A 26,896-nucleotide genomic window follows, 5' to 3' on the forward strand; every position below is an offset into this window, starting at 1 on the left:
TATCTGTTTTTAAATTTAGATACCCCATTTTATCTCAAAGTTCTTCTTTGTTCCTATTTTTATTTTACCTCATTATTTTTTGACACATTTTAATGCCCTAACAGGAGATTCGCTTTGGCCTTTTTTTTCCTTCTTTGTTCAATTAGCTCAAAGCAGCTAAGTTCCCAGTCACTTCCCCTATTCTGTAAGTGACTCAGTGGATGATATTTCGATTGAGAACATTCACATCTTTCACAATGGCAGTTTCTTCCTCTGTATAGTATCAGTGTGTGTGAGTGTTGTTATCCATTTAAAGCTTATCAAATAGGCCCCTTTGAAAGATTGCTTTCTGCTGCAATTGATGTTTCTCAGAAAGTATATTCAATGGAACTTTAAAGGAATTAGAGCATTTGAAGTAGCAATAGCTTTTCTTGTAAAAGATGATCCAGTATTGCCTATAATAAAATGTTCTAGGATTAAGTTTCTGAACAATTTCTATTTATTTTTTAATTTCTTATACTAAAAGAGAATCATCTTGCTATTTCTACCAAACAAGGGAAGAAAAATAAAATGATTTGCCAAGCTGACAAAACTATCTCAGCATTCATTTTGTAAGTTGGCTCCATTGTCAGAGGATTGCAGCAGGGAAAGCAGACGGGCTGAAATTGTAACAGAAATTAACAAAACATGTTGTTGCTTGAAGCACTGTGATGTTAATTTACTGCTCAATAAATACAACAAGCTTCCACTGAGGCTTACAAGCCTAGAGAGGGAGGCAACATGAAGGTACCTATGTGAATAGTTGCTTAGCTAATTACGAACAGTGGCTGATCAGAGATGTGCAGGATGATTCTTCTACCAAAGTTTTATTCCCAACACCTGTACCTCTGAGTCCAAATGTTGTCAGTGGTATAAAAACCCAATGATTTACAAGATAACTTCTGAATATATAATACATTCAAACTATGATTAGTGCCCATTAAAATGATAAATATATTACAATTTGACAGATGGGACTTTAATAAGCTGTGCTCTCATGCTCTCATAGGGTTTCTGATATTCTGCTATTAGTAGCTATGGATAGCATAAATCTCATGACACACTCCTCTTCTTAGAATTCTCCAGTGGCTTCCCATTGCAATGAGAATAAATATATCAATTTATATTCTGCTCTGCAAGGTACTACGCTTTCTGACCAATGCCTGTATCTCTGATTTCTTTTCTTTCCTTTTTTTCACTCAGTCATTACATTTCATTTTCACTGACCTTTACTGTGTCACTTAAACATGGTCAAGTATTTTCCCTGTGATATCTTCATCTTGGATTGACCTTTTTCTACTGGATCTTCCCAAACCTGGCTTCCTCTCATCTTTCAGGTCCCCACAGAGGCCTTCTCTAATCACTATGACTAAAACAATTCCTACATAAACTTCTTTCCTCATGCTATTCTTTGCTGCATTGCTCAGCTTTTATTTTATAGCACATAGCAATATCTAAAACTTTGTTTGTTAATATTTTTACTGTCTGTATTCCCCTTACCAGAATGTTAGCCTTAAGACCTAGGGAATCTATTTTGTTTACAAAGTAGATACACAAAAAATTTGTTCACATTTGATGGAAAATAAGCTACTACTAATTAATGTATCAATTTATAAAATTATCAAAAGTCTCATATATACTTAAGAAAATTCCCACTATTAAAATGAAAATTAGGGTGGAGGGTAGGACCATAGATAATAATAATGCCACTAAAAATTTTAATGGACTTATAGTTTATAAAAATGTTAACAATCTCTTATTTAATAGATTATATATTAAAAACACTAGTATAATAATTCTAATTCTTAAATATATTTTGTATCCTTTTTTTAACCACATTACAAGTGACAAGATGAAATGTGGTTTTGCTGGACAATTTTCGCAAGAGTTAGAGATTTCATCTCACAAAAAAAAAGTGCATTTAAATTTGAAACAAGTGATTTTCTTAAAGGTGATTAAATTATGTATTTATTTTTAATTGAAGTATAGTTTCTGAACGACTTTATGTTACAGGTGTAAAATATAGTGATTCACAACTTTTAAAGCTTATACTCCATTTATAGTTTTTATAAAATATTGGCTGTATTTCCTATGTTGTACAATATGTCCTTATAGCTTATTTTATACCTAATAGTTTGTACCCCTTACCTCTATATTGCCCCTCCTCCCTTCCCACTACTTATTGGTAACCACTAGTTTGTTCTATGTATCTGCAAGTCTGCTTCTTTTTTGCTATATTCACTAATGTGTTGTGTCTGCAGATTAAACATATTGATATTATATGATACTTGTCTTTCTCTGAAAGATTTCACATAACATCACGCCCTCCATGTTGTTACAAATGGCAAAACTTCATTCTTTTATATGGCTGAGTAGTATTCCACTGCATATATATAACACATCTTCTTTATCCATTCATCACTTGTTGGACATTTAGGCTGCTTTCATATCTTGGCAATTGTAAATAATGCTGCTATGAACATTGGGATGCATGTTTCTTTTCAATTAGTATTCCTGTGTTTTTTAGACTTAAATCCAGGAGTGGAATTGTTGGGTCATTTACAGAATAGTCAACACCTATCCTTCTCAAACTATTCCAAAAAATAGCAGAGGATGGAACACTTCTGACCTCATTTTATGAGGCCAGCATCACCCTAATACTGAAATCAGACAAAGACATCACAAAAAAAGAAACTATAGGTCAGTATCATTGATGAACATAGGTGCTAAAATCCTCAACAAAATACCCCAACAATACATTAAAAGATCATACACCATGATCAAATTGGATTCATTGCAGAAAAACAAGGACTCTTCAATATTCCTAATTCAATCAGTGTAATACAAATTGAAGAATTAAAAATATGATCATCTCAATAGATGCAGAAAAGGCTTTTGATAAAATTCAACATCCATTTTTGATAAAAACTCTCCAGAAAGTGGAGTGGACAAAGAGGAAACATTCCTCAGCATTATAAAGGCCACATATGACAAACCCACAGCTAACGTTATACTCAATGGTGAAAAGCTGAAAGCATTTCCTCTAAGATCAGGAACAAGACAAGTATGTCTGCTCTCGCCAGTTTGACTCAATATAGTTTTGGAAGTCCTAGCCACAGCAATCACATAAGAAACAGAAAAGTCATCCAAATTGGAAAGGAAGAAGAAAAACTGTCACTGTTTACAGATGACATGACACTGTACATAGAAAATCCTAAGGATGCCACCAGAAAACTACTGAAGCTCATCAATGAATTCAGTGAAGTTGCAGTATACAAAATTAATATATAGAAATCTGTTGCCTTTCTATGTACTAACAACAAAGTATCAAAAAGAGAAATTAAGGAAACAATCCTATTTACCACTGCAGCAAAAATATTTACTTAGGAATAAAACTACCCAAGGAGGCAAAAGACCTATATACACTCTGAAAGCTCTAAGACACTGATGAAAGAAACTGAAGACAACACAAACAGATGGAAAAATATACCGTGGTTTTTGATTGGAAGAATTAATATTGTTAAAATTACCATACTACCCAATGCAATCTACAGATTCAATGCAATCCCTATCAAAATACTAATGGCATTTTTCACAGAACTAGACTAAATAATTTTAGAATTTGTATGAAAACACAAAAGAACCCAAATAACCAAAACAATCATGAGAATGAAGAACAGAGCTGGAGGTATCATGCTCCCTGAAATAAGTGCTTTTGATGACATTCAAATGACAAAAAATAAAAAGACCTGGAATATGTGTACTTATGGGCAATAGTAATAAACACATACACATCTGCTGAGCTATGTGACAGGCACTCACTGTTCAACACTCATTGCAGATACAAATTTAGTTAATCATCACAGCAATTATGAGGCTAGTATTCTGTTTCCTATTTTATAGTATAGAAAACCAAGACATCGTAAAGTAACATACTCATCTTTAAAAAGGCAATATGTGTTAGAACTGGTATCTGAAACTATGCAGGCTGATTTCAGAGGGTAAAATCTAATTTGAGAATAAGAAAAGTAAGAGAAAGTACCCCCCATGTCCTTGAAAGAATAAAAACTTTAAAAAGTTAGTTTACAGGCACTTAAATCCTAAAAAATCTCTGCTGTCTTTTTTTAATTCAAAATGCATGAAGTAATGCTTGCAATTAAGTAAAAAACAAAACTTAGCTTCTGTAGAACTTAAACACAATATAACCATAAACTCCTCTTCACTGATGGCATGTTTGGTGAACAGATCACTTTTCCTTTCTATAAGTCCCTTGAGTTTTTTTCACTTGTTGCACTGAGATGTTTAAATTAGACTAAATTAAAATCCTACATAAACAAGTAATAGATCAATGTCTATAATTAATAAATTATTGGTGGGTAACAGAGTTTATTCCAGCTCTAATTCTTCATCAGTTCTATAGCAATATCATACTTAAATGCATTATTTCTTCTAAATATTTTCCCTGATATGGAGCTGTGAATAAAGTTTAGCAACATAATTTACTCTTTATGTAATCATAAAATATTTTATTTTACAACATGCATTTCTAAATCCATAATTCACAGGGGCACATAACCATATAAAACTTGGATGTGTGTGTGTGTGTATTTCCTGTTCCTTTAGTTCAGTGGAAGCCACGAGTATGTACATTAGTGGACAGAAGTGTAACCACATCACAAGTAATTCTTTCTCTCCTATAATTCACTACACCTTATGTTTATTACATTTATTTAACAGAAGTCCCTCACTGATCTCTCAAAATGATTCCTTCCACTTTCCTTGAGAAGCTGCCTGAAAACAAAAACAAGAGGACCTCATTGTATGACAATTTATTTAAATTAATCCTAAATGCTTGTCTGTTAGATGAACAGTGATGACACTACTTCTGCCAAAAAATTACCAGAATAAAGACAAATTACAGATAAATACGTAAATATTTGAACACCAAATTTGCTCCAAGTATGTAATTTGTGCAGTAGATGAAAGTATAATGCAAGTAGACTAATCTAAATCATATACTCTCTCTCTCCCCTATTTATTACTCTATATGTTTTATTCCTAGACCTATGGCTAGAAAATATATTCAGTATCAAGCGTACATAGATGTATTCTATAGATTATATCTTCATTAAGTCAAGCTGATTTATTTTGAAAATATGAGCTTTAGCTTGTCTTACTTGCAAGATCTGTCAATAGAACTTACCTTTCAGTTCAACCTTGGGTAGGAAGAGAGGGGGTAGGTAGGGAAACAAAAAAGTCCAATAACAGAGGTTTTTCTCTGGCTCATTGGTAAACAGGTCTGAGCATCTGCTAATCCAAAATGTCAGCATTGATCCCAAAATAACAGTGGATTTATATTCTGGCCTCAATTTAACAAATCTGACAAGTCAAGGTAAGAATACTAACATGAAATCAAGACAATTTGGTTACAAAAACTGTTTAATTACTTTGAAGAAAAATAATTCTCTTGGTCTTTCTTAGGTTCATTTTGTAGAGACAGAGTCTGAGTCTGACTTCTAGCATATGATTTTTTGGGAGAGCGTGTTTTTGGAAAGTGAAGGAAGCAGTACAGTGAAGGGAAAAGAGTTGAACAAGATTGTGAAGACTTTTCTTGGTCTGATCCAAAGAGCCTTTTGAGCAAAAATCGTACTCAAGAATTGTTCTACATTTTTACCACCTGGGCCATTCCCTTATAGGAAGGCAAAGTGACCCAGGAATTTAATTTCCTTAAGGCTAGTACCTCTGATCAGCACAACCAGCAACGCAGGGAACTTGTTAGAAATGCAAATTCTAATTCCTCACTTAAGATCTAGAAGTGGAATGCGGCTCAGCAAACTGTGTTTTTTACACTCCCTCCAGAATCTTATGACATCCCCTAAAGGTTGAAAATCTTTGGCTTAGAGCAATTCCTGGGTAATTTTGCAGAAAAATAAAAGCTATTTTTGAGGCAGTAGCAACTCAATTTATAGCAAATATAGGAGAGATTAACTTGTCTGGTGAAAAGGATTTGCATGAGGCATCAAAAGCAGCCACTAAACTTTCTTCATACTGTCACCTATTTTTTTAACTAAAAGGAAAAAAATATTGAGGGAAGTGTGGATAAAGACAAGAAAAGAGAACTTCACAGAATAAGAACTGTATTATCAATAAGAACTACATCAACTGTATGGCATCTATATCAGCCACCATTGTCTATTACACTATTGTTTTTCTAAGAATGTTTAAAACATTTAACTGTTGAATTAGCCATTGGAGGAGAGACAAACTGCATTCAGTGATTACAGCGAAACATTTTTAAATTGAGAAGGAGTAATTGAAAATCAATTTTAGGCATAGGTAAACATCAACTAAAACGCTGTCTCCAGCCAGAACTAAGCTTTAGCCATATATATCCACATAAGGGCCTTACAAAATTGTAATCATTTGTGACTTTATTTATATAATGGGCTTAAAGAAAATAACTCTTAATTAATAACTCTCAGACTAATATTCTCCTTGAAATCAATACAAAGTTAGTTTGCTATACTAGCAGAAGGAAGGAAGGAAAGAGGGAGAGAGGAGGGAGAGATGGAGAGAGAGAGAGAGTGAGAGAGAGAGAGAGAGTGAGTGAGAGAGAAAGAGAAAGGAAAGAAGGAAGGAAGGAAGGAAGGAAGGAAGGAAGGAAGGAAGGAAGGAAGGAAGGAAGGAAGGAAGGAAGAGAAATCAGTTTATCCTAGCTAATATTTTTACTCACACAGTAAACAGGATGGGCCTCACTACCTTGGCAATTTTCTTGATTGCTACGATATAATTAGTGTTAAGTAAGAAAACTTTAAAAGTTGGATATTCTTCCGGAAGATTTAAGATAAGCGTACACACACACACACACACACACACAAAAGTGTGTTTCCTTCTTCCAAAGGGTCTTTGTACATGTTCTCTAGCTCATCTCAAGCATTATCTTTTGCCCACAACACTGTCATCTATTAATTCAGATCTCTCTTTAAGCAGTAATTCCACATGGAAGACATAACTCACCCTCCAGACTAAGCTAGGTCTCTTAAAGCTTGTGCTCACGGCACTATGGACCATTCATCTGGAGCATTTATATTTCCTAAATTTTAAATCAATTTGTGTGAATATTTTATTAACATCTACATTGTCTATTAGACACTAAACTCCAGGATGATAACAAGTATGACTCTTTTTGGCTCACGATTGTGTACCTAGTAAGGTCAGATTAAAGTTTATATATAATAAGTATGAAATCAGGAGTAAAAAGTAAACACAAACATTTTAAATTTTAAAAATAGAAAAAATAAGTACAAACATTTACTAGAGCATCACAAAATGAAAAGAAAAAAATCCACACCAGCTTCTGACACCATATATTTAAAGTCATGTTTACCTACCACTGACCATCAAATACATTCATATCAATGGCATGAATTGTGGGTAATTGATATCAGGTTGTGAGAATTTTCCCAGGAAGCTATTCTTATACAAGTACAGCTAGAAATAACTTAACTGTGTATAGAAATGACAATGTATCACTTCAACTTTTGCCTTAGTTAATCCCAAAATGTTCCAGACCAATCCAATGTCACTCATAAAGAGAAGTATAATGAACAGAAAATCAGAGTGGTAAAAAGACAGCAGTCTTTACTGAGTGGAAATCAGAATGGAAAAATACAGCAGTCTTATCTCTGCAAAATTAACAAAGAATAATATGACCAAGTGAATCCATTGTTGGACCCACTCTCAGGGTCTTGGATAAGGTCTTGGACAGGTGAGGGACCCCAGTCATGTGAGAGGCCTGGAGACTTAAGCTTCTTTCTCTTCCCAATTAATCTGCCTCTCATCATCATCTCCATGTACAGTGCCCACTCCATAATAGATGATCAATAAATCTTTGCTAAATAAAAGTCAAGTGATAGCAATGTCTTCTTGCTCCATTCCTTCTCTAAAGCACCAATCAAATAATACAGACAGGGTTTAAGCACTAAAATTAAATTCACAACAATTATTATTTTGGATGCTATATTGTTTCCCAGTAGGGGTTTTATATTTCCTAGTGGGTAGTTTTAGAGTCTAATGACTCATGCAAAAATAGAAACAAACTCTGGAAAATATTTCTTTCTACCATAAGATTATTCAAGAATTCCGAGCAGTTGGTGCTATCTCTTTTTGAGAAATAAGAAAATTATGTAATTAGCTTTAAAAACTAATTAGGGTCTTTTGCCTCATAAAGCTTATATTATCAACTTATTCTGATATGTTTCATATTCTTATAACTTCCATATGTTAACAACCTGAAAATTAACCCAATATAGTTTCCTGTCATTACAAAAAAATGGAGCTGGCATCCATGTAAGGCTTCCTTAGCACTCATATTGAGGGACTTTTAACCTAGGCTCTATTTTAAGAGCTCCCACATAACAAACTAACTCAAATTATGTTTTTGAAGGGGGAAAATAAAGGAAGTAAATTTTGGAAAATGATACATGTGAATCTTATGTTTATTCATTTACTGTGAGTGAAGCACCAATTGGAATTTTTGTTCCAGATTACATTTTCAAGGATCTTTTTATAGCAAAGAACCTTGAAGATAGAGATCATGACTCCTACCAAAGTAAATAACAGGCATGTTTACAGTCAATTATAAAAGATTCAGCCTCTCCATAAGCAGGGCTCTTTTACAATAATATAACCCAGGGTGTGGAGATCTAATGTAGCCTGGGTCACTTTGTCAAAGGAATCAAAGTGTCTTTTTTTTTAATTTCAAAATAAGTCTTTTAATTGTTTAAAATGGCACAAAACAACATTGCACTACTGGTAATATTAAGTCACAGGGGTTATTCTATAACAGATGAACAGGTATACTTCTAGGCTCTGACCTACAAGTCTTGAGTCCTCTAGCAACATATATGAAGCTGTGGCAAGCTAACGTGCTCAGGCACTTCATAGTTTCTGACAGCAAATCAAAACCAAATTTTGAATAAGAGGATAATAGACACATATGTATAAACTTCAAGAACCCACTTATCTTATGGGATATGATTTCTATTAACTATAAAGAGTAGGGGTCAAGTGGTGGATAATCCTGAGCAAGAACATAATGAGTTCTCAAAGATCTGAATCCAGTGTTTCTAGAACAGTCATAAATTGGATTCCAGATGATAACATTTGCTAAGTTAAATAAGAGCGAAAATAACCTTCAAAATATAGTACTTATGAATGTTATTGAGAAGCCTGTATTCAACAAAGAGTTTAAATGAGAAAAATTAATTGTTTTCCCTCTAAGCCCCACACAATCAGAGAAACTGATATTTCATCATCATCATGTTGTTATGAGCTCAAGGAAAAGGAGAAGAAAGTAGCAGAGACTTTTACTTGTAAGATTTTACAAGGTCCTTGCAAAAATTCAATACATGCCAATGAACGTAAACATGCATATACACACATACGTGGACATGTGCACCCATGTGCGAACACATACACAGAGGGTGGAATCAGCCACTATGAACTTCTGGGCAGCCTGTTTCACTTCCGTTGATAATCAAGGCAATTCTCTACATTCTCAAGCAAAAGATAATAAACAACAACAACAACAATAGACTTTTCCATAAACTCATAAATACTTTTTTAATTTAAACATTTTAATTTCCATGTTTCTACTCCCACTCCCATTTGTGATGATAAGACGTATGCAGACAAACCAATACTATTCTATGTGCCAAAGTGTAGGTAATGGCTGATAACACTACGTGATTCTTGCTTACTGGCTACTGTGGTAATAATACATATGTTTAATTTAACAAGTGTTTGGACCTATGTGTCATGACAGCATTCTAGTTTTACAGAAATTATCACGTCATCTTAGGCAATTATACTGGGCTAGGAGGTCTGCATAAGCCAAGGAGTCTACTTTTCATTTGACCAGAAGATTCCCTACTTACTCAATCCATTGATTGGCTTTGTCTGGCACAGATATGCCAGATGACCAAATGGGAGCCCTTACACAGGAAAAGAAAGATATACTGAGTGTGTACTAGAGCTACCATATGCTGGGCCCTATCTTTGATAACAAGTGTGTTCCTAGTCGAAAAGCATTCTTTGGTTATAAGGAATCAATATCTAATATCCCTCTTTTACGTAGCAGTTGTTTGAGCTCATTATTGTTGCATTTTGCTAAACTATAACAGGATAGAGAGTCGAGGTGGCTGGGGGGCAGGAAGCATGTAAAAAATTAAGAGTTAGGCCTATTCAATTAGCAAACAGACTGAATGAGGCAACTATTCTAGGACAAAAGAGATTTTTCCATATAAACCATAACAATAGAAATAGTATGTTTGCTTGTCCTTGACCTCTGTGCATATGTCTCCTCAAGAACATGTGCAAGTTATAAACATCTGTTCCTCACTTCATTATCTATATCCTGGCCATTTTGTTTTTAACCTCCTACCCTCAGCTATTCTAGGTAAAATCAACACAAAGAAAAAGATATGAGAGTGTCAAAAGAACAAATGGAGGAAGTTACCCAGTAAATCTTACCATCTTGATTTTCTGGTGGTTCCCTTCAGAGATGAAACAAATCGTAGATTAGATTTCTCCCTTCCCACTTTATTATTTTAAAGTGACATCTGTGTCCATGACATCTGTAGTAAGAAATGCTATAGAGAATTTAGACTAGGGAATGTAACTGAGCCTGTATATTTGATAACAGTAAAGTAATTCAATCTTCTTATTTTTGATTGAGTAGTTTGCAATTTGGGGACACTAGGGACTAAATCATTCCCAACTGAGAACTTCATCTTAATCAGAAATAATTCCATCAGGACATTTACTCACAATATGTCAAGTCTATCTTCGTGAATGCCAGCTAAAGAATGTCATTCACCATCTGGTTCTACAAGAATGAAGTCACTAGTCACTGCAGACATTGACACAATCTGAATTGAGTAGAGGGAGGAGATCAGGAAGGAGGCACTCCGTGTTTTGGGAAAAACTGGCAGAGCAGGACTTCATACAGGTAGATATTTTGAGGAGAAAATTTTATGAACCCATTTTTTTTAATCTTCTCATACCTAGAAAAGCACTAAAATCATTAATGGAGACATCTGCTCCTCATGACTAACAGTAACATCCTACAGAGATATGCACTCACTGGCATATACTCTCTTCATTAAAATCATATATATATTAACTCCCACCCCTGCTCACCTCTTGGGAGCAGTCCCTTAGAGCTATTTAAGAGGCTGTCTCCTAAGCTACAGTCCTCAGTAAACCCCAAACAATTGAACTCACAGCTCTGTTGTTGTGCTATTTTTTTTTTTTTAGTTGACATGTAATATCCCAGTAACCAAATTAAACTGCATGCCAGAACACATATTTAGAAAGAGAGAACACAAAAAATTGCATGGCAAAGAGATGTAAATAAGAAAATTTCTGTGGTTATGTTTCTAATCCACCACAGTAGGACACAGTGGACACAGGTTATGAGGTGGCTGCTAAAGACCAGTTAAATGACTCGTATTGGAGAGTGCCTAGTAGTTTTTCTCCTAGTCCTGAGAGATACTTAGAAAAAAAAGTAGTAGACAGAACTTGATGATTGGATTGAGAAGAGGGAGTAAGAGTAAATGAATATTAAGAAAAAATCCTACATTTATCTTTTGCACAACCAGAGACTTCATTGTACTACTCATGTGATGGAAAGATCTAGAAGACCATGTTTGTGATTGTAAATGCTTATTGAAATGAGGTGGCTTGATACTTCAAGGAGGACATATTAAATAAGCCTCTGGAGATCATTAAATATAGGTCTAAAACCCTTATTAAATGTCAGGCTTTTGACAAAAATGTTGTAATCCTTTAGTAGATAGGCTGTAATTGAAGCTTTCAGTGTGCTTGGCATCACTTAAGTTGCTAAGAGAGACAGAAAATAAGAGTGCCGAGGCTTTCGTCTTGCAGAAATTTCATGACAAGTAGGAAAGTTAATGCCAAACAAAGACTCAGAAAGACAGGAGGAAATCCAGGTGTTTTTGTTTTGGGAATCTCCTAAATAGAATATTGCAGAAGGAAAAGTGATCAACATCCTGAAAACTGCTGAAGAGATCAAATAAATGATAAATTTAAATTTCCTATTGGATTTAAGACTTGGAATCTGCTGGTGACTTTAGCACAAGCTGCTTTTGGTGAATTTGGAGGGAAGAAGTTAGATTGGAGAGCATTAAGAAATAGGGAAGTAAAGAAAGAGACAGTAACTTACAGGAAAATTTGGTTTATATGTATACAAACACATATCACATACAATATGGGATTTTATGGTTTTGTAGGATTACCGTAATGAGCATAAGGTTCAAGGGATATGATGAGAATGGATTCAGAGAGGTGATAAAAGAAGGGACCTAATAATAATAGATCATATTAACAGAGCTTTTAACATTTATAATGGACTTTTCCTAGATATAATGTAATTTATCCTTCCTCTTTTCAAATCTATTAGAAATGAAGCAAGAATTTCTTATATTCTTAATAATATTCACCTTTATTTACTGATACAGAAGCAGACTAATTGTTTTTGCCCAATATCATAACACAGATAAATTTCTGAAATGACCACAGTTCTTCAGACTAATAATACAGTTCTCTTTCCATCATACAGTGTTTTCTCCTATGGAAATGTATTGGCAAACAGACAAAAAAAAAAGAGTATTTTAGAGAGGTATTCCCATTAGAAAAAGGTAAAAAATGTTAGCAGTGGAATGGCTACTTGTCTACTGGGAATAGAAGTATAGTAGTAAATAGCATGGGCATTGGAGTCAGACTGAACGGAAATCATAACTTTGCCAAATTACTAACGATGTGATCTTGGGGAAGATACTTTAATTTTCTCTGTATGTGAGTTTTTCCATTTGTAAGATAAGGTGGAGGAGAGGAAGGATGTTTGGGAAGATGGTGGTATGCCTGCCTTCAGAATAAAAGGACTTTAATTCCTCTAAATGAGTGCCAGCAAGGAAAAAAGAACTCAACAGCCACAACTGCACAGTAGTGATAAGGAACTAATGGGACATGACCCAATGCTCTTTGTAATATAATTACAAAATTATACCCACCATGGGTTTTACTGTGTGTATCATGGGTAAGCACATGTGCAAAATAGGACAAGCATGACTAAGCACTCCAGGGACAACAGCCATTAATCCATCAAGAGACCACCTCTGAGCAAGGGTAGAAGAGAAGGGGATAAGTAAAGCCCACTGCTGTCCTCCCTTGAGTCAGCTTGTCTCCCATTCTTGAAGGTGTACTTTCCCTTTGCTAAATAAAACCTTGAAAATCTTTCGCTACACAATGCTTCCATCTCCCATTTGAATTCCTTCAGGTAAGACAAGAACCAGGGTCTTTTTCCTTCCCCTTTTGGGGTAACAAACCACATAAGGACCACATAATTAAGGCTGTAGGGATTTGAATCTCATTTTCAGTTGATGAAATTCAAATTCTACCAGATTATGAACTGCTTCCATTTTCACAGAGAAGAGTCAGAATTTTAAAAGGACCTTCTGGACCTGAATGTGCGTCCTTCCTATGTTTCTTCTCACACAATTGTATGAGTATATTTTGGTTGATTTGTGTGTTTTTATTTGTTTTGTTAGATTTATTCTGATGCAGCCTGCCAGGTTACCATGTTATGATGCTAGGTTGTCATCAGAGGCAGGCCTGGATTCTCCATTCCACCTCTGCCATATACAGAGGAGTACTCCTTCTCTGGGAACAGGGTCACTAAGGGGGACATTGGACGGGAGACACTTCCATGTATGTTAAACAAATAAAACCCCAAAACACCATATGCTACAGTACTCATATTTTTTAGTGTATTAAAATTTTAGGTCAGTAAAGTAGCAAAAAATATCTAAGAGTTAATCTTGCTTTAGCATCAACTCTTTCTGTTCAAGCCTAATTCTCATACCTAAGTGTCTTAGTTTAAATTATAAAGACCTACATTTTCTTACAGTCATTTGTTAAGGATATTACTGCTTTGATTCTCCTGACTATGAAAAGTACATTTGTTCACAGATCATTTCAAAGGCCCAGAGAAACCTAGAATCTGTAGGAAACACCATGAAATCCCTGGTCACCCGAGCAGTAAATAATCAGCTAGGATCCCACAAGGAGAGTGGGGACTCAAAACTCTAAAATGTGAATTCTGGGTCAGCCATTCTCTTTCTTGGTAGTATATGTAATGGAATGAAGAGATCGCCAGACAGCCCCAATCTCCAGTCCCCACTCTTGCTTTTAAGTATCAGAGTAAGGTCTGGCTCTTCACAGCATCTGCACTGATCTGTAACTAGCCAGATTTCAGATGTGCAAGAACCTTGCTCACTAGAACGTTGACATGGAAAAAACAGAAAGGAGGCAAAAGGAAATACCGCTTTAGCCATCTACTAAGAAAAGAGGGACAGAATTAATCTTGGATGCTATGGAATCTGAAAAGCAGGAATTGTTTTTGATTGCAGGCATCCCTTGTTTCTGCATGTAAGAAACCAAATGAAGCAACTGTAGGAGGAAAAAAAAAAAATTCCCTTCACAACTTGTTCTCCCAACGTAAAAAGTTAGCCAAATGGCTTGTTTCTGAGTCTACCTATATTCTGAAAGAATTTTTTCTTCTTGAAGCTTTTCTGTTTCCTGTCTTTTTATCCACACCAGCCACCCCATCAGTGTGTTTCTCTCCCTCTCTCCTTTTCTCTCTCTATAAACCATAACTCAGTTTATTTAAAGAAAGCAAAGTGCTTTGAAGTTCTCAGAAGTATGTCATGTAAATGGGAACAATAGCAAAAAAAAAGTATTTCTCCCTGGGAGCCTCAGTTGAACATAAGGCAGTGGGTTTTTATAATGAGCTGCAGAAATCTCTCTTAAATAATGTTAAGCATTTAATAGAAAGCTGCAAGAGCTTGGAAATAGGCAAGATTTCAGCAAATTTTCCACACTTAATGCAACACACCCATATAGAGAGGAGAAAGAGGTAGAGAGAAAAAAAAATCAAGAAAACAAACATTAAAACTGTTGCTAGTTCGTATTTTTCACAAGTTTTAATCTCTAATGGTAAAGACACAGTAGTAGAGGTTTTTGGTTTTTGGTTTTTGGTTTCTTTCTTTCCTTTTTTCTTTTTTTTTTTTTTTTAAGAAGAGAACCATATCATCTGATCTGACTGAGTGCAGAAATTTAAGATATACCCCAAACTAGAAAGGACCTAAGATAAATAAAGGATAAATAATCCTGAGTTTCAATTAATTGTCTTGAAGTCAATTTTGATAGTTTATAAGCTGGTAACTATAGTCACCACAAATTATTCCCCATAGGGCTACAAATTAGGGAGAATTACATTTGTTCTGGGGCCAAGTTTCAAAATTTACCCATAGGAAGGAAAATTCTTTTCTGTTAAAATACAGAAGCAATAAGGAAGCTGGAATACAACAATTTTTTTCATATTGTTTTTCATTAGTGATTATCACCAGAGCGATATTTAAGAATGACTGAAGACATATTTGATGGTCACAATTAGAGAGAGATGCTCTTCCTCTCTAGTGTCACTCACATCAACCATGGTGTTAGACATACTAAAATGTAAAGGACAGCCCTCTACAACATAATTAGTATCCAACCCCCAAATTTCAATAATACTACATTTGAAAATCTATGGCTAAAAGAGTTTAGGGACAATCCAGTTAGCTAAATGATCCATAATTTGTCAAGACTTTTTGAGAGTAAAAAGATTACCAGAAGGTTATAAGAACATAAATATGAATATGATTATTAAATAAGGTCCTAACACATGACATATCGCAGCACCCTTGAAAAGTAAAGTTTGGACTGGAGCTCGGCAATCTCAATTTGGGAAAAGAGTAAATTATAGGGTGATGATCTGAGTTAGAATTTCAGAGTGCAATGGGAACTTAGAAGTCATCTAACATAACCTCTACATTTCATAGATAAGGAAAATGAAAGTCAAAAAGTTAAATAAGTATTATCACAAAATTAATAATTAGTAAAGGTAGTTTAATTAGAGGCCTCCTATTTGTCCAGCTCTTTCTTCAGTAGCCCAGGCATTACAATCAGATTCTTTCTAGAGAAATATGCTAAACTTTTTAAATTAAAGGGAACTAAAGAAAATTACTAAAAAAGAAAAACTTTGTCATGTGGACAAATTTTTGACAATGTGATTTTGGGAAGGTACTTATTACCTTTAATAATGATCTCATCTAAAAATGAGCATAAGAATATCTTGTTGAGAGAATTAAAAAAAAAAACTCTGTCATGTGAGGTTCAGACTATAGGTAACAACATTATTCATTTAGGTCCTTTACAAGTGTAGAATACACAACTTCAACATTATCTTAACTGCACAACTGCCACTGTGAATCTCAAAAGGCTCATTTATGTACATGTTCTACATTTAGATACCAGTATTCAAATCTGCTTTGTTATGACTCCAGGCATGTTGATTAACCTCTGATAAATCAATAAAAACATAATCAAGTGTCTAATACTGACATGAACATTGACTATTACGTAGACTAAATTAGAGCCATTAACACTGCATACTGGAATAGTAATCAAATAGGATTTAAGAATTAGAAATAATCTGCAAGAGGGAATGAATGTAAAAGTAAATGTAGTGATAATTCTAAAAGCAATAAATTACTTTCAGAATAGGAAATGGACCAAAGTAGTAGGTAAAGGACTAGTGGAAAAAAATGTAAATAAAAATCAAAACCTACATATAGTACATATCAAATACTGAAAGAAGGATCATATCAAGTTTTTAGAAAACATTTATTGTCTGACAGAAAAGTCTGATTCTATAATTGGTCCTCAAACCATAGTGAACAGTTCAGTCAAGTAGAAGAGATGTCATTTCTACCTGCCAGCAACTGAGACACAGATTGAATCACAGTATCTGTAGTGACTTCGTCAGTGATCAGAGAAAAGGTAAGCTCAGCAGAGATCAATGATATCACGTGACAACAAAAAAATAACAACCACAAATCACTTACATTATTTTTTGGCAAATGTGTGTGTGTGTGCATATATTTCAAAGACCACATACTAACCGAGTTTTCTAGGAAAAAACATAATCATTTTAACTAATTTGATATTGACACTCCATAGATCTGGAATATCATTAGAGAATAATGATTTTGTGTTTATCTAGATATTTTCATCTATATATTTTCAGATTTATAAAACAGCACACTTTTAGGCAATTTTTTAAAGGAAAGATAGTTAGATTTGATAGCAGCAACAAAAACATGGGGAAAAAAATCCTTATTCTTCTCATTACTTCTCATCTAAGAAAAAGAAATGGAGAAGAAAACCTCAGAAAGTTACATTACTTCCCAAGCCACAGAACAAATATTTAAGCATAAAATTCTTCAGTTGTACGACTGATACAAGGTGTAAGGAGTGAAATGATGCTCTGCATAGGTTAAAAACAACACATACCTATGTGTGCTTTAGCTGTGTACTCTTCAATTTTTGATGTCACATAAGCTCATAGAGAACACAAAAAGCGCAATGATTCCAAGAATATTTTTGCTTCCTTCCTCCTTGTACACCTGCCATCACAACACCATCCTGAGATCACTGTTTTCAAATTGCAGTTTAAGCATGAATTTGTTAACTATTGTGCATAAGTAAAGTTGATTTGTGTCACAATGAAAATTTCAAGTTTATAAAGGGTAAGCATTGGTCAAGGAAAATTTTAATTATTTTAGTTACATAAAAATGGAATTGTTATATAATTCCTCATGTTAGGAAGATGCATTCGTATCTAGTCCTTAATATTCCAGGCACTGTGCTAAGCTATTTACCTGATGAAACAGCTTATTTAGTCCTTTTTGAAAATAGTAGTATTATCATTCTCTGTTTTCAGAAAGGAAAATTGAAGTGCAGAGAAGTTGAGTAAATTGTCCAAGACCACATGGTCTGTAAGAAGTGGTGATCAAATTCAGATTATATTGTCTCAAAAATTCAACCATGTTTCTTTTTACAAATCTTGTGAGGAATCCTCTCTGACATTTTCTATTGAATCCCTGACCTAGAGGAGATAGAAGTCAGACTAAAACTGATTTTGCTGTTATGATTGAATATTTTCACTCTCTATTCATATAGAAATTACTATTCTAAAGAAATCATCATAATTTACTGATTCCAATGTGAAGTGGAAGAGACAGTCTTTGTTAGACACACAAAAATTAACGAGGAGGTTATCAGAATGTGAGTTTAAAAATATGAAATAAAACCACATTTATTATCTTACCTCAGAAAATTGAGATTTCATAAAATAAAAGATTAATATATTTTCTCGTCTTTCCAAGCCATTAAGCTACCTTTCAATTTCATGAGTCAGTCCTGAAGGGGTTTTGTATTCTCCATCTTAAATGTTAATCTCTGGTATGTAATTTTGTGAAGTAAATGATAAAACTAAAAGAAGACATAGAATAAGTATTTTTTAAAAATTCAAATCAATGAATCCTGTCTTAGTAAAATTTCAAGACTGCTGTGAGTTCATCCACTAATATCCTCACCCAATTCCAGGGGGTAGTTGACAAAAGCTGGGAACTTGTCAGACTCCAAAATTTGTTCTCTTTTAACCTGAGTTCTCCTTCAATCAAATTATAATAGTTGGGAAAATAGAACTATTCCTAGAGTTTAAGTAACTATCTTGGAAATAAGGGTTATGATATTCTGATTTTTACAGAGGCAAAGTTGCAATTTCCAACATTCATCATAAAGCATATAATTTGCATATAAAAGAAAATTATAGAAATATAAATATATATTAAATGATCATATATATAAAATATAGAGACCCTCAGACATATTTCTATATGCACCATATAAATATAAAATGCATATAAAAATCTGTAAGGTCTTTGACTCAAATGAAATTTGTGGGTAAATTTTGGAATGTGTACTGCAAATTTTGGCTTTATTATTATTGTTTGATTGTTTATAAGGAGGCATCTATTGATGCCTTGTATACCTAAAAGTAAGTAAAATAGTGCATTAAAAATGTAATTCTATAAAGTGAACTTAGAGAATTCTCAGATAGGAAGACTAAGGACTTTGTAACAAGTGCCCTGAAGAATTAAGTGATACATCAGAGAAATATTTTTTAGACACGTTGAGTTAAAACCTTTCATGTGTTCCTTTGTGAATAATCCCTAGAGATGATACTAGGATCTACTGTAGGACTACTCATGGTCCTTAAATAGCTTATACTAAAATGGGAATTAGAGATAGCTACTTGGTTGCATAGTAGAATATAATCTGTAAAACAGGCTCTACCAGAAAAATCCATCCTCTTTTCCCAATGTTTGATGCTTTTAAAAATTTTGCCATCCCACCTACAGTGTGTAAACTACAATATTCTGTAGTATTTTATTGACACAGTGATTGGAATAGGTGACGCTCTGAACATAAATGGATGGGTCCACATAATAAACCAGGCCAATCAGGTTCTCATGTGGGAAGTTTGAGGTCATGTTAAGTCATGTGAATAAGAGGCATTAGCCACAAACACCTATCAAATTCTTTTTCTAATATTCTCTAATTGGCACATATCACAAGCTTTTTTACCCCTTCATATTTGTCTTGATTTTTGAGAGATCCATGTTCTTATAAGGAAGCCTGTCTCCTATCTTCACTGTTAAGCTACTTTGTCCCTTGCATCAGAATTACCATAAATTACAATTACCCTATGTTAGAACTCAACAAAATATTTTGAAATAGTATGAAATAAAGGTGGTGATATTTGAACTGGGAAATATAACTAATGGCTCTTTTTTTACTTCGATACACAACATTTTTTTACTTTAATACACAAAGGAGGATAGAATCTTGTTTTTGATAGTCAGATAACTATAACTACAACAACTTAAAGGAGCGAAAATTAGAAGACTATGTTTTTGTGGTGGAAGATTATTAGCTTGGAATACTTCATTTGCATTCCATTCATTTCATTTTTATCATTATGTCCAAGTCATGTGCTGCATTTACTTTCTAATTGTTACCTATACCAAAATTGGCTCAGAAGATCTGTGAAGTCTTGTTTTCTTCTTTAACTCTACACATCTTTGTTCAGCATATTATTGCTCTTGTTGCCCCTGCCTGATATAAAACAGTTTACATGGCTGCATACTGTGTTTCCGTGTCCCAAATATAAAATACCAAATGATGAAAATTAAGAAAAGAAAGTCTTTTGTGTTTAGTGAGCAGCATTCACACAGCCTCTGGATTAATATTAGCTTTGAAGCTGCATGATGAGCAAGAGAGGTTTCTCACCATGATACTCATTAGCATCTCTTTGTGATTTGCAAGAAATAATTTGCACAGTCCCAAGTTTAATGCTAACTGAAGCTGCCTTGTTCAGTGATAGCTTTCTAACCACAGTCAATTCATCTGCTTTTCTTTTGATTGACAGAGTGCAAAGGTGATGCCCATTTACTTCCTTTATTCTGTTTCTTCTTTCTAGACAATTAAGTAGAAACAGATTATAGTAACTTGATTGGTTCTTTATGTAGCACTTGAAAATATGTTTTTTAAGATTAGCTGTATAAACTAGACATGAGTTGTTTTGAAGTATAAGGATGAAATTATTTCACAATAGAGGCGTAGGACATCAGCCTCTGTCAGGTGGTGCTCATACTTATAGGACATCTCTGAAGATTACCCACATCTCTTTTTTTCCTCACCCCTCTTCATTTTTATCTTTTCTTTTTAGGTAAAACTATATAGACCTTTATGTCTCCAATTTTCCACTCCATATCGACTTTGAATTGATGAATTACTTGCATTTAATATGATTGTGTACATGGAGAGCCCAAAAGGGACAACAAAAATCTCTTCAGATAAAATGGAAGAATACAGTAGTTGTTATGTAGCAATATTAAGATGTAAAAATTAGTATATTTAGCATATAAACCATATACAGTTATAAAATATGTAAAAATAAAGTAGCAACAACAGTGATCACAATAAATCTAACAAGAAAAGTACAGGGACCATCTTATTTTGAGATAGTACACTGCACTTAGGGTGATCCATATATGATGGTTGGTGCAGGACAGTCTCAGTTTATGCCTCTTGTCACAGAATCCAGATTATTACATTTAAAACAATGTGTATTAAAAATAGTCAGCATCAAAATAGAGTGGAATAGGTTGGAAGCCCTTGTCTTACACTCTTAACATTTGCCGTGGCCTAGTGACCACATGCACACTGAACAGTTCTCTCTTTAACACGCAGTGAAATCTGAAAGAAGACCTGGGATAATCCATCTCACGTTCCTGACAGCCAACACCTTCCAGTCCCAGGTGGTGCTGGAGGAAGGATTTGACACTGCTGCCTACCAGTCACTGGTATAAGTGCCAGCTGTGCTGTGGCATGTTAAGAGATATGTGAAGCAGCTAGTCAGCCACTTGTTAGAGAACTCAAGGGCAGTTGTGGGAGTCTTATATTAGGTGTGAAATATGTGTGGGAACACAGAGTCTAAAAATTCCTGTCAAGGAAACTTTAAGAAGGAACAGTGTATCGATCCATGCTACACCATGGGTAAACATTGGGTAAACATTAAAATAGTGTCAACAAAAGAAGCCAGATATTACAGATCACATATTGTATGATTCCATTTACTAAGTGAAGTCTTAGAAAAGGCAAATTTTAGAAAGGAGTAGATTCACAGTTTTCCATGCCTAAGGGTGAGAACAGAGATTCACTGCAATTGGGCATGAAGTTTGGTTTTGAAAGGATGGAAATGTTCTAAAATTAGATTGTGATGATCATTACACAACTCTGTAAAATTTACTAAAATTAATTTAAACATTTAAAAATGACTATACTTCATGATACGTAAAATATACCTCAATAATGCTGTTATAAACCATCTAAATATTCTTGCCATGATGGTTTTGTCATTTATTGCATGTGATAATTGTACAATTATCTATTTATTTTACTACCTCACAACTGTATTTTATTTTGTAATAATTTCTTTCAACAGCAATGAGTTATAAAAGGGGGGTGTTGGAGTAAGTACATGTTAATGAATAGTTAACATATTTCCACTTCTCAAGAAAGTTGAAAATGAAGTATAAGTTGTGTAAAATATTGGTCAATATTTACTATCCCTTATGGATGTCATAGCAATATCACTGAATTATCACAACTGGAAGACAGAGATCCTTTGGAGACACGTTAACATCTGCTTCAAAAAGTTACAGTTAGTTTTTGAACTATATGTTTGAAGTGAACATTTTACACGTAAATCTGCAGAGTGTTTTTACATATCCTTTTGTAAAGCATAATTGTTCAGTTAGATTATTCTTCTAACTTAATTGCATTTAGTTTTGATTCCACATTTTCTCATTCAAGAATGAAAAGTGAAGCACTAGGTGTTAATACATTGATTACACTAGAGGCAGAGGAACTTCACAAACAATTAAATGATACCAGTTTTTCATCACTGTCAGACCCTGCAGATAGAAAAGCAGTCCATTTCAAGATAGTTTGATTTTGTTCATCGGACTCATGGAATCTAGGTCAAACTTTTAGAAGTTCATTCTGTTTAAGATAAAACATTTGGTACCATTATAAATGCTGGTCTAAATTTAGTTAAAAGTTAAACATAGGAGATAAAATTATTTGGCTTTTTTTCAATGATGATGCAATATAGATTTTGCTGAATCAAAGTACTGTAGTAAATAAAATTTATTTTTAAGGACCCTGTGGAAGGGAATATGCTAAGAAGTAACTGTTTCTGTTATGTAATTTACAAGTTAAACTAAATAATCAAACCAATTAAAATAAAATGTGAAATAGTTTATATATGTATAGTTTAATATGTACATAGTTTATACACAAATGTATATAGAGAAAATAGTTTGTATATATATAGTTAGTTAATTAGTAACTGTGTGGTAGCCATATGGTTTATATAGAGAGTATTTAAGCTACAAATTTTTATGACAAAACTGCAGTTGAATAAAAAATAAACATTACAGTATGATAATATGCATGCTTTTTTCGTCAATAATCTGATTGTATTAATATTTAGGCTTTTAAAGAATGACACTGAAAAAGCTGAAAAGGGAAAAACATCTACATCATTGAGAATAGGATATCAGAGACCCCATACACAAGGCATTTTTTTAAAATTTCTAGAAGACAGGAAGTAAATGGCAACTTTCAGACATATAAACTAAAACCAAAGAAACTATTTTCTGGAGCACAAAAAGGAGAATGCTGGAGCAGAAAAAGAATAGGTTTCCCAATAAAGACCTGCAGAGAAATTGCTAGTCATATATATATATATATACACACATACATACACACACACACACACACAAAGAGTAGGATTAGCTGGCGATGAAAGAAAAAGAATGTTAACTTGGAGGACTATCTATGGAAAAGCTACCCCAGCTACCACTTTTTCTGCCTTTGGATCCGTGCATATAGTACTTGGCAGCCTAGTACCTATACTCAGGCATACAACAGAGAGCTCTTTCCTAAAGGACTTAAATAAACTTCCTGATTGAAACTGGGAGTTCCGATCTGGTAATAACTTTCTATATTGGGTCCTCTTTTGTACTCTTACTCTTGGACCTCGTACACAAGAAATATTTATTTCAGGGGGACATCTAAAAATCCTGCATCCACGTATATCGTAAAGAAAGATAAGAGCACTAGAAAGAGATCAGGAAGAAAAAAAGAAGAAGGAAATAATGAAAGTAAAATTGGAAGAAAATGTCACAGTGATAAAGTCAGACTAGAGTTTTCAAAGTAAAGGACCTATCAAGTTACATTCATAAAATGAAGTACTCAGCAATAAAAAGGTACAGAATACAAATATAAACAACAGTATAGACGAATCTCAGATGCATTATGTTAAGTGAAAGGAGCCAGTCTCAAAAAGTCAACGTATTGTATGGTTTCATTACACACAATTCTGGAATAAGTAAATGTATAGGGAGAAGAGACAGATCAGTCGTTACAAGGGATGGAGGGTGAGAGGAGGGCAGAAATACAAAAGGGCACAAGGGAAAAGGCAAAACAGACCTAGGTTATGTCAGGGATCCGCCTTAAGGCAGGCTTTAGTTTGCCAAGATAACAGACCTTTTCCAAAATGTCAGTAATAACTAAGACTTTTACGCTAGAAATCCAGTACTAGTCATTAGGGGCCCCCTAATGACGTTATCTTTGACCAAAATAACCTAGGGGCTTACCAAATAAAATTAAAATGCTTTGATGCCATTTAGCAAGTGTGGTTTGGCATCAAGTGATGATGTTTTTTGCATACAGACCATCAGGTAGATCTAAAGTAAATAAATTTAGGCCTGAGCCTGTAAAGTCTGTAAAAGTAAGACAGCCTTCAAATATACACCATTCATTCCCCAGGACATCCCCCAAATTCTATGTCTGTGAAGGCCTGCTATAAAAGCTAAATGCTACAATAGGCCCCTGAGTGTCGTACTGAAGAGAATATGACATGATAGTGTGTGGTTAGATTTCTGGTTGTCTGGATTATTGCAATGTATATCTTCTGAAAGCTATCCAAATGACTGAGTACAAATACTTAGGAAGCCAACTGATCTGTTATAAGAAATTGGTACCAAGGAAATTCTGTCACACCCAAAGGAAAAGCATTCGTCAGCTTAATTGTTATGTTTTAGCCAAATCATGACCAAATTGTAGGCAGATGTTTGCCTCATACCAAGAAGTGACCAGTGATGTAAAAAAACCAATGTTAAGTATTGAGGTCCTATGAGTAGCATACTTAAAAGTAGCCTTAAACCAGCAAAAGAAGAAAATTATAGCTATGAAACTAAAGAACAAAATAATGAAGATTAAAACACGACAATCTGTGGTTATGTGCTGTGGATCTTGAGTGGAAACTCCCAACATCCCATGCAGTCATATACTTGATTCAACCTTCTTGGATGGGGTTAGCTCTTTCCAAAGCTTGTCTGGCTAGGGGGAGGTGTGAGGTGGGGCAGTATATATAAGAACCCACAACTTGTGGTCTCTATCTAATAAGGAGGGTTTTAGGGTACAGTGACTTCAGTATGTTTTATATTGCTTTAATTGAAGGACATGAATCCAAGGATGAAACTCTAGAACACTCACTGATGTTCTGGTTGTTAATGGTACATGATGAAGTCCTTTTACATCAAGATTCAAGAACAGTCTTTTTCTGGTGTTGTTTACAGAAAATTATGTCTTCAGGTTTTAGGTTAGGCAAGAATTATTTAAGAGGATGTTGAGAAAAGGCTGCTCATAGCTTCTGATGATTAGACTGTCTGTTGTATGAATCCTTTGGGATATTTAACAATGTCAGTTTGTAATAAGGCACAGTCTAGGATTAGGGGAGATTTTCCTAGGCACATCTAACATACAATTATCATTATAAGGGAAAAGCTACCATGAACCCCTGAGAGAGTTGACTTCATTGTTATTAAAGCCAATGCATGAACAAACTGTGGAGTATCCAGGAATATCCATGGAAGGGTATATTTTGGTCATGGAAAGGAGTAAACTATAGATATACATTATAACATGGATAAAATCTCAACATGATTATACTGAATAATAAAATCCAGACAAAACAAAGTATGTATTGCATAATTCCATTTTTATAAAATTCTACACAATACAAATGAAACTGTAAACAGTAAATCGGTCTTTTCTGGAGGGGTAGATAAGAAGAAATTGGTGGGAGGGTTTACAATAGGGAGTAAGAAAATTTTGGAGATGATGGATATGTTTTTTACCTTGATAGTGCTTCATGGGTGTATACATATGTACAAATATATCAAATTGCATGCTTTAAATATATGCAGCTCATTGTCTACGATTATACCTTAACAAAGCTTTTATTAAAAAAAACTTTAAACAGACATCCATGATTGTAATATCATTTAGTTATTATTTTTTAGCTTATAATTATATATAATTACAATTGTAAACTGTTTTTAGCAAGACTGAAAACATATTTAGAAACTCTGAATCATGAGAAGTTTAAATTTAGTCTTAAACAAGACTGCTATTTCAGATAATAAAAGGATAGAATAGGTATAGTTATCTTTAAAATATGATTACTAACTCATTTCAATTAGTCCATAATTTTATCCATCTATCAGAAATATTATATAAACTTCAAAAAATACAAAATACAAATCTGATATTCATGAACCAAATTTTTAAAAATCTTTAAAGCTCCTCTTCTAGATTGAACCAAAGCCTTTTCTTCTTATCTTGTAACTATAGTAACAAAAGCTAGTCTTTAAATTTACCTGTTCACATTTCTTAAAGCTAAAGAATCACAGTTAATTAACTTTTTCTTACACATTTTAACTGTTTATCTGAACTAGATATTCCTACAGTGTTCACATAATGACAAAGTGATTGCTCTTTTCAGATCAATTTACCTTTTATATTTCTCAAGTGAGAGGGGAAAAAAATAGAGGAACAGAAAAAAATGGTGAGAGATGTTTTGGCTTTTGGCAAATATTAAATAAATTGTGGTTGCCTGGGTTTTCAGGATGTAGTTGAAGGGAAAAAAGACAAAGGGTCTGTGGGGACTGGTCTGGCCCTGGGATTTTGGGAGAAGGATAGGGAGGAGCTGAAGAGTCAGGAAAGGTAAGAGTTGAATAAAGACAAGGGGAGTAGAATTGAAGGATCCTGAAAAGAAGCAGTCTCAAATTTTTCTCATTTTTCATTTGCCTTTTGTATTAGTTTCCTAGGGCTTCCATAACCATTACCATTACCACACACCTGTGTGGCTTAAAAAACCCAAAAGTTTCAGAGTTCTGGAGGCTAGAATTCCAATATCAAGGTATCAGTA

This window comes from Camelus ferus, chromosome 3, assembly GCF_009834535.1.
Source record: "Camelus ferus isolate YT-003-E chromosome 3, BCGSAC_Cfer_1.0, whole genome shotgun sequence".
Taxonomy (NCBI): Eukaryota; Metazoa; Chordata; class Mammalia; order Artiodactyla; family Camelidae; genus Camelus; species Camelus ferus.